The sequence below is a fragment of the Dermacentor variabilis genome, chromosome 8 (genome assembly GCF_050947875.1).
Source record: "Dermacentor variabilis isolate Ectoservices chromosome 8, ASM5094787v1, whole genome shotgun sequence".
NCBI lineage: Eukaryota > Metazoa > Arthropoda > Arachnida > Ixodida > Ixodidae > Dermacentor > Dermacentor variabilis.
The window spans coordinates 60,188,409-60,195,888 of record NC_134575.1 but is presented as its reverse complement, the minus strand read 5'-3'; the positions used below and the strand labels follow the sequence as shown (position 1 = coordinate 60,195,888).

The following is a 7,480-nucleotide window of genomic DNA, read 5'->3' as shown; positions in this document are numbered from 1 at the left end:
CTCTTCTACCACCAAAGTTGCTCATACCTTGTCTTTCATTCTTTACAAAGTTATTCCCCGTAATTTTGAGAACGGCAGCCCACAAACAAATGTAATAATAATAATGAAAAAGAAACATGGACAGCGCATATCTTTTATGTTATCTCTTCTCAGACTGAAATATTAAAAGTGCGAAACAATAACAGGAGGCCGATCCACGCAAGAGGCCGCGTTTCTACCAGAAAGCTTGCCTTCGTGCATAGCGTTCGCCGTCAGCGTTTCCCGCTTAACGTTACGGTTACGTAAGCTGCAGATGCCAGAAAGCATGAAAAGCAGGGGACTTTGAATGCTATCACGTTCCGCTCTTAAGAGGAAGCTTTAGCTCGTGTGCTCCTATCTATATACTATAAATACATTTAAAAGGAGAATATTCGTTATTCTCGGCAACCACTGCACTAAATTTGAGGAGATTTGCTGCATTTAAAAGAACTTAAAATCTAGTGACTGTTATGGTTTCGAATTTACTGTGTGAGAAATTTACTGTACGATTTTGTTTAATGAGATCATTTAGAAAGGAAAAATGAAAATAAGTTGCCGGCAAATGGAGGGGCATCAGGAGAGCACCTAGCTGCATGTAAATATAATAAAGCAGGCAGTGCAGAATTTCCAGGGCACCCAAGGGGCGCTGTGGGGGGGATGAAAGCTGAGACCAGTTCGGCTTTCAGCTTTGGAGTCCCTGTCGCCCCTTTGGTGTCCTGGAGGCACCGCTTAAGTATGATGACTTATTGTTTACTTTGCACTGGCTGCTCAAATGGTGTGCAATGCAGAAGGTAGAACCACTACCCCATTTAGGATCTAAAAAGATGTGTGGACGGCTGGGACGTGTCTGCGATGCGAGCATGTGTGCAGCAACGGCAAAATGACCGACTTATCCTACTCCGGCGAAGAAGCGTTTCACCATGTTAGATCGTAATGTTTCATTAACACTTTGACATTGCACAGCCAATTCAGCTGTGCAAATATCAAAGCACTATAGCTTGAAGGTTGTTATTCTCTCGTGCGATGCAGAGCAGGGGGCTTCTGCACTAGGAGTTCCTGATTCAAATGCTACTGCCCACGTGAGGCTACAAAGAACCTTCCTACTTCAAAGTGCCTTGGTAAAAAGTAACGAATATGCTTCGCACCAGCGACCAGAAAAATAGAAGTTTGAAAGGACAAAAGAGGAATGTGAAACGGCTCATACGTTCCTTTAAATTTTTTTTTGTCAGTGTTCGTGCTTTTAGACCACTGTGCATGTCATCTTTCAACTTTATTAATACAGATAATATTTTGGTTGTCAGAAGAAAGTATAGTGACGACAGAGAATGTGTTTGCAATGTGCTCATTGTAAACCCAAACAGCGCACTAAGCATACTATTCATCCTGCCAATAAGAAAGAAACGTGGTAGTTTCACCCAACCACAGGTGACTGCCCAACATACAGGCCACGGGCGTAATATTATCTTCTCTGTCAAATACATCAGCACCAGGTTATTCTCACAGGACTTTATTTTGGGTCATATTGATTTGGTGCGAAAGGCCAACCCGAAGATGAGCATGAATGTAGCAGCCACAATGCAAACATTCAACATGTCATAGTTATGATGAAAATAATTTGGCACGTGTTTGTAGGTAGCGTGCAACAGCTAGGGAAACCGAGTCGGCGTTTGAAATATTTCGCGGCCTTGTTTTCTTTTAAACTACACAAGCCTGCCTGTAGGCATATAATAAATACATCGTTACATATATGCAAACTTATTCGTTTCGTACAGGTAGTTCAATGGGGAATGCTAGTAAGGTCGATTGATCCAGTGTCGGATATGTCGGAAGGGTGTCCTCTGCGAAGGCCTGTCGCAGGAGATACCGAAGACGGGCTTTATGAATTCCGCAGCCGTGGAAGCAAATGCATTACTTTCATATTTTCAATTTTGAATGTAAAAATAAGAGCCACGCAAAAAAAAAATGCACTGCGAACAGCTGAAATTGATGTTTTTGAATGTGTTCTAAAGCATTCGAGGAGAATTCAATGAAGCTTTCCCCTGACCCACTTCCTGAGGGCAGAGGAGAACGAAACTTGGCATATTTATTTCTCTTTCCCTATACATAACTACCACCGAGAGCCACAGACTTCTGCCCTCATTTTATGCAGCTGTAGGTACCGTTGCCGCAGAAATCCTCAGGTTAGCCTCTGAGCCGTGACCTGACTTTGGCGATGAGCGTGCCATCGTCAGGGAACTGCCTACTCTTAAAAATTCATTAAATGGAAATTTCAGGGCTCTAGTTCGGAGTAGTACTGGGAATGGCGAAGAATGTCGTATCCACAGGAGCCTGCTTCCATTTGGGCAACATCAGAATTGTGACCAGGAGCTCAGTCTTGCAAGAGCAGGACACCATTTTGCAGCATGGCACCCCTGTTGGATTTCAAATGCCTTCTCTTAATCTCCTCAGTAAGTTATGATAATAGGTCCCCGTTACTGTGGCAGCATTTGGCAGGAAATCTGTCACTACAACTTCTTGATGGGCCCAAAAAACTGTAAACATCACCTCGCTAGTTGAAAGTTGCACGCGTGCCATTTCTTGGGGGTGGGGAGGGGGGGAGTCATAGTGCTTCCATTGTTTAGATTGTAATTTAGTTTTTGGTTCATATTAATGAATCCGTGTTTCATCCAGTGTAATCATTCTTACAAAAACGTCATCTTGGTTTTTAAAGTATGTAGCCAAAAGTTCACAGCTGCAGGCCTCGGTCTTCCTTGTGAAAAGCAGAAAGCAGGTGAGGGACTCAACTCGCCGACACCTTTCACATGAGCAGATGTTTCTGAACAATATGTTTCCCATGGACCCCACCCTTGGACTTTTCAACTAGTTCCTGAATTGTTATGTGGCGATCTTCCAGATGATGGCCGCCTATTTTGCAACAGTGGCCCCATCAATGACGTAATAGGTTGACTGGGAGTCGGTACAGTTTCGACCAAGTTCCATTCACATGTGAACAGCCGATGCCCATACTTATCACAGGATGGGACATTTGTCTCATAAACTTTCATTAGTTCAAACGAAAAAATATTGTTGGTGTGTGCTGCCCTTGAGAGTGTGAAAATTATTAACTGCCCTGTACTCCACTCGCTCCGTGATCACATAATACTTTTTTTTTCTCTGGCCTCTCAATATGCACATGCAACACTGTGTGAAATTTGTTTTATGAATACCAAACTGAACTGGGTCAGGGCAAATCTTTACTGACTGACCCCCATACTAATCTTGACATATATCTGCCTCAAGTGCAAAAGTGAAAAAATGAGTATGACCAAAAACTACACACTTCTTCGGGTTACTGCCGACACGCAGATAAGGAGAAGTTTATTGTACACAAGGTAAAGGTACAGACAGTTCACAAAAACAGCAGCCATGGAGAGAAACTGGCTGCGTTGACCTAAAGGGTAAACTTAATTCAATCATGGGATTTTACGTGCCACTTAAGCCACGACATGATTGTGAGGCCCTGGGAGACTCCGGATTAATTTTGACCAACCGGGGTTCTTTAAATGGTACCTAAATCTATAGGTATACAAGTGTTTTTGCATTTCGCCCTCTATCGAAATGCGGCCGCCGGATGGCTGGGATCGAAATTCGAGCTCTGCAGTGCAGCGCCATAGCCAATGGACTGAGCTGCTACAATTACAAGGGAGATAAAATGAAAAATTGACTGAACGAGTATGTTTAATTCGCATAGAACGCTTTAGAAAAAATAAAAAAAGAAAGAAAAAAACTTGGTGCATGTTAGCTGAGGCACCCGGCGCAGTCGTCTGATAAATGCGTACTTACATATTTATACTTAAATTACTTAAATAACGGAAGGGAGAAAACTGAACAATCTAGTGGGCACATTAGAAGATCACAAATGTTCAATTCACAATAACGTATCTCACTGCTACAAATCACGCTTCGCATATGTAGTGGCACTTTCCATGTCAATTTTTGTACAAGCCGTATATTCTTGTTTGTATTGTTCCCTAGGTGTACCTTGTCGTTGAAGTAAATTAGCCTTGTGAAATGAGGAATACCGTTACATCTCAAGCAGAAAAGCTTAATGTTTCAGCCAGGAGGTACGGCTAGTTAAAGTGCCAGTTGAACGCTGATTTCAAATAATTGTTAAGTTCTGAAAAATTTCAGCTGCATCAATTGCAATGAGCACATCCACACGGTCACACGTCACTGATATATCAGGGCTAAGTTGTAAGTTCCAGCACATTATAATTGCTAATAATTAAGCACTCTTTGCTATACATAAATGTCTATCACAGCCGATTTTGCTGAACTACAGCATGGACAAGTGCTGGTTTATAGCTGAACATTATGAATATACTGTTATATTCACTGTTCAATTTTTCTATTATAAAAACAACCATTGTTCTAGGCACCGTTAGCGAGCAGCGAATACGTGTACGTTAATTATGCAGTCACACACTACCGCACTCTTGCGCATTTCGAGAAAGAGGCACAGTTTTGCGAGCAAATAACGCGCGCGTAGCTTTTCAATATTTGTCATTTGAGAACGTGCTTCGTGACTGCGTGTGCAGCCTCCGTTAGAAGAAACCGAATTTGAATTTTCGATCGTTCGCGCACGATACAGACCACGACCGATCGATACGTCAAAGTGACGCCGGCATGAAGTTTAACCACGTTTAACCTCCGAAGCAATCTCTTGGTATTGCAGAATGAGTGAAAGGCGGGCAAGCTGGTGGGCATTCATAGCTATACCTGGGCAGCGAATTCAATCAATGAGCGCGGCGTAACACAGTCAAGAGAAGAGAAGCGGACACATCCCGATTTCCTTATTCGCCTTTCTTATGCTGTACGTGCTACGTCGTACTGCTGCATCGACTAATTGTAGTCAGTGGCGGGGGCTATGCAGAACGTTCACGTAAGGAACCGATCACCAGCGTGTTTTCTGTGCGCTACATCCACGTACCGACACGGATTCAGTACGGACCACCGTGGTACAGACTACGATCCGATCCGGAGCCGTGTTCTTGATCAACTGTGCGTGCGAGTTATTCAAGCGAAACAGGGGAAGGCTAGCGATGCATGCTAGCAAGCATGGCACGGTGGCACGCCGATAGAACATACAACTGCATCCTGCCTCAGTTGAAAGCCATGGCGAAGCCGTGCAAAGCACCAACGGCAGAAAGCGCAGCGAAACAAACGCCTACCGGCATCACCTCTACGATGCGCTATCAATGGCGCCAGAAGGGGTGGTAAGCTGCGCCACCACCAGTCAGCCATGTGAAACTCGACGTAAGCGTTGACAATGCAAATAGCGTGTAACTTTTAGGCTCTTATAACCTATTTTGGCGCATATATAATCTGCCTACTTAAAGGACATATGTGAAAGAAGAAAGTGTAAGTAAACTCACTATAAATTAAAGTTATTATTGTTGAATTTGTTAAATATTCATTCGAGTAGTTTGCAAGTAGCCAGAGAATTTCAGTGAGTCCTGAAGGATGGGACGGTAAAGCGAGACGATTCCAAAGCATACTTACCTGGTGCCGAGATTACCATGATCAGCCAGGTGGTGTCTCCAGGGAGAGGCGCGGGCATTGCACTGCGCTCGTGCTGACCCCTGCCACTACCCCAAACTGGGGCAGATGGGGCATGCAATTTTTGGTAGTGGGGGACTGCGTTCGCGCTATCCCCCTACTCTTATAATCGAAAATCAGAATTACTGGGCGAGTTGTGTTGCGATTCCGCTTTGGCTTACATTGAGTCGGTTACGCACATAATATGATAGATACGAATGTTATATAATTAATATTTGGGGTTTTACGTGCAAAAACCACTTTCTGATTATGAGGCACGCCGTAGTGGAGGACTCCGGAAATTTTCACCACCTGGGGTTCTTCTTTAACGTGCACCTAAATCTAAGCACACGGGTGTTTTCGCATTTAGCCCCCATCGAAATGCGGCCGCCGTGGCCGGGCGGGATTCGATCCCTCGTGCTCAGCAGCCCAACACCATAGCCACTGAGCAACCACGGCGGGTGATACGAATGTTTGTATGGTATGAAAATGGATGCTTTCAATTATAAAGGTGGGTGGGTGCCGAGCTTCCAAACAGTTCGAGGTTGTGAACTTGTAAACTCAAGAAGGGTAGATATTCTCGTACTCCAAGAAACTTGTATACAATAGAGATCAGACACTTTCTGTGACAGGATTTGTCGCCCCAGATCTTTCTGGAGTTACGGCGGGCCGGGCTACTACGGCCGTCTTTTTGATGCCGAGGGCCGTATCTTGTAGGTGGATCTTGATTGTGGAATTCGAACTGTTAAGTTTGCGCTCCAACGCGCCCTAGATATCAGAGTTTTTAGAACCCTGCTTGGTAGGTCCCTCTCGGCTAATTTTTGTAGGTGACTTCCCAACTGTGTGCTAGAACAGGTTGATCGCGTAGAGGGACTCCAAAACATAAAGATAGGCGTGGAAATGTACTGTGGGAGCCTATCTTTATGTTTTGGAGTCCCTCTACGCGATCAACCTGTTCTAGCACACAGTTGGGAAGTCACCTACAAAAATTAGCCGAGAGGGACCTACCAAGCAGGGTTCTAAAAACTCTGATATCTAGGGCGCGTTGGAGCGCAAACTTAACAGTTCGAATTCCACAATCAAGATCCACCTACAAGATACGGCCCTCGGCATCAAAAAGACGGCCGTAGTAGCCCGGCCCGCCGTAACTCCAGAAAGATCTGGGGCGACAAATCCTGTCACAGAAAGTGTCTGATCTCTATTGTATACAAGTTTCTTGGAGTACGAGAATATCTACCCTTCTTGAGTTTACAAGTTCACAACCTCGAACTGTTTGGAAGCTCGGCACCCACCCACCTTTATAATTGAAAGCATCCATTTTCATACCATACAAACATTCGTATCACCCGCCGTGGTTGCTCAGTGGCTATGGTGTTGGGCTGCTGAGCACGAGGGATCGAATCCCGCCCGGCCACGGCGGCCGCATTTCGATGGGGGCTAAATGCGAAAACACCCGTGTGCTTAGATTTAGGTGCACGTTAAAGAAGAACCCCAGGTGGTGAAAATTTCCGGAGTCCTCCACTACGGCGTGCCTCATAATCAGAAAGTGGTTTTTGCACGTAAAACCCCAAATATTAATTATATAACATTCGTATCTATCATATTATGTGCGTAACCGACTCAATGTAAGCCAAAGCGGAATCGCAACACAACTCGCCCAGTAATTCTGATTTTCGATTATAAGAGTAGGGGGATAGCGCGAACGCAGTCCCCCACTACCAAAAATTGCATGCCCCATCTGCCCCAGTTTGGGGTAGTGGCAGGGGTCAGCACGAGCGCAGTGCAATGCCCGCGCCTCTCCCTGGAGACACCACCTGGCTGATCATGGTAATCTCGGCACCAGGTAAGTATGCTTTGGAATCGTCTCGCTTTACCGTCCCATCCT

General features: G+C 44.9%; 2 non-coding genes across 2 annotated transcripts; one reads left to right on the top strand and one right to left on the bottom strand.

The window, feature by feature from the left end:
- The first annotated feature begins 5,551 nt into the window (after positions 1-5,551).
- LOC142591738 (U1 spliceosomal RNA) lies at positions 5,552-5,715 on the top strand. Its single transcript, XR_012830502.1, has one exon. It is a non-coding gene; the product is annotated as a U1 spliceosomal RNA (small nuclear RNA).
- A 1,567-nt stretch (positions 5,716-7,282) lies between these two features.
- On the bottom strand, positions 7,283-7,446 carry LOC142591737 (U1 spliceosomal RNA). The gene has a single exon (XR_012830501.1). It is a non-coding gene; the product is annotated as a U1 spliceosomal RNA (small nuclear RNA).
- Positions 7,447-7,480: the final 34 nt, after the last annotated feature.